The following is a 2,069-nucleotide window of genomic DNA, read 5'->3' on the forward strand; positions in this document are numbered from 1 at the left end:
AGTGACTGATTTTCAGGCACGCTTTTAGCTTTGCTTCTCCAGTGCCACTTTTCTGTCTCTGTTTCTCATTTCATATGAGTAGGGTGACTGTCTGAGGTATTTATATCCCTAGTTTAAACAACTCTTTTTGTTTTTAGCTTTCCAAATATTTACTAAAACCTGGAGGTAGGCAGGTAAAAGGAATGCCAGTGTCTGGGACACCAAGCCTAGGAGTGCACATTGACAATGGTGACACCCAGAGCCAAGGTGCTGAGGCCCAGCTGCCTTGTTACCACTGCTCTGGCCAGCAGAATTGTTCAGCTGCTCAGGGAGTGGAGGTAGATGAAAGTCTTCATGACAAAGGCCTTGCAGACACTAATGAACATCAGCAGGAGGATGGCTGGTCAGAAGGTGTGTAATACATGTCATAGTGTGTCATCATCCAGACTCGGGTGGACTTGATGATGTAATGGACCAGGCTGATCTTAGACTCAGTGCTCATCTGGATATAGTTCCAGTCAAACTTAATGCCCCAGGCTCTGACCCAGTGGGGAATGCAGTAGTCCATAATGAGCTCAGTGGTAGCCCAGTCCAAGGCAACAACCATGATTTTGTACTTCGGATTGCTGGCATTCTGGGATATGACAAGGTTTAGGCCTATCAGGTCTTCCACATCCTTGCTGGTCTTCATGAACTCCCCAGTGAAGTCACAGATGCTACCTTCCCAGGTGGAAAATAAATGATCAAGAACAGTATCCTACGTAGCTGCACAAAAAGGTAGATGATTCTGACCTAGACACATTTCCATGAAACGTTGTAATTGAACAGGCTGTTATACTTGTATGTGATGAAGTAGGGGAAATATGTGAGTCTGAAGCAGTTCCCGAAGTGAAATGGGGTTGTGAGCTGGCTGCCCAGTACTACCAGCATGGGGGTTGCAAGGCAAGAAACTCTTGACTTAGCATCCATGGATTTCAATCTCAAACTCTCAAGAGGAGAAGCTGAATGGCTCAGCTTTGAGCACATGTCCATCCTTGGTCCAGTCAGCACTGGCTAAGGGCAAGGTCCCAGCACAAATATGGATGCTTTTGATAGTCTAATGGTTAGGGTTCTGATAATAGTCAAAGAAGGGAGTTGTGGGCTGGATGAGTTCTTTAAAATTGACCACTTCCCTTGATGTTTTAGCAGGTCTTAGATAGGGAACATGGTCTTTGATCATCACTCTGTTTTCTTTCCACCAAGGACAATATCTAGTTCCTTGGTATTGAAATGTTCCATGGACCACAAGCATAACATCACTTAGGATCTTGTTAGAAATGCAGACTCTCAGGCCTTTCCCCAGACCTACTGAATTGGAGTTTGTTCATTAGCAAGATTCTACAGTATTTTAGGGCACTAACATTAGAGAAATGCTAATTAGCATTGGAGGAGAGAGTTAGAAACCAGCCACAGATAAGGGATATTGGGATGGCTTCTTCTACAGATAACTGACTCCTTTCCTCTGGTAGGTGAATTGTTTTGGCCAAGCTTCAGCAGAGCGCTATTCCCTGCCCTCATTGAGCACCCATTAGAAGGTTTTTCTGCTGGAACTTAGGGTTCAAGATGAGGCTGGAGAGAGAGTTTCCGGTGCTCGAGAGAAAACCAATTTCTATGTCTGATGTGGGTGATATCTTATGTGATGTCATAATGCATCCTGTTTTGTGTTGGCACCAGAGGGGTGATTTGTGGGATGAAGAAAGGAAAGAGAAAAGCAATAAACGTGTTAAAATCATGGCCAAAATGCAAATATTAGCAAGCTCACTATTAATTAGTCATTGTCTTGAGGTCACTTATGTATTAAATCACTATACTACATCTGTTTTCACATCTAACTCTGCAAGTTTTTAAAGTCTTTAGAAAGGCACCTTTTCATAAAACTTGAGCTCTTTGAGCTAAATGATAACTTTTGATTGTGGTGATTCCATAGTAAAGTCTGTTTAGAAAACAAACTCTCTCAAGAAACTTACCAGGTAGAACATCCTTGGCAGCAATTCAGAAATCTACATCATTAGTGTTTTGGACCTTGAAGTCTGAAGAGAGAAGTGCCTAAC

At 42.9% G+C, this 2,069-nt stretch overlaps 1 pseudogene; it reads right to left on the reverse strand.

Annotated features, from left to right (window-relative positions):
* Positions 1-206: 206 nt before the first annotated feature.
* On the reverse strand, positions 207-948 carry LOC103261222 (annotated as a pseudogene).
* Between the last annotated feature and the right edge of the window lie 1,121 nt (positions 949-2,069).

This window comes from Carlito syrichta, unplaced genomic scaffold (genome assembly GCF_000164805.1).
Source record: "Carlito syrichta isolate Samal-C Ts95f unplaced genomic scaffold, Tarsius_syrichta-2.0.1 Scaffold303642, whole genome shotgun sequence".
In the NCBI taxonomy this organism is placed as follows: Eukaryota; Metazoa; Chordata; class Mammalia; order Primates; family Tarsiidae; genus Carlito; species Carlito syrichta.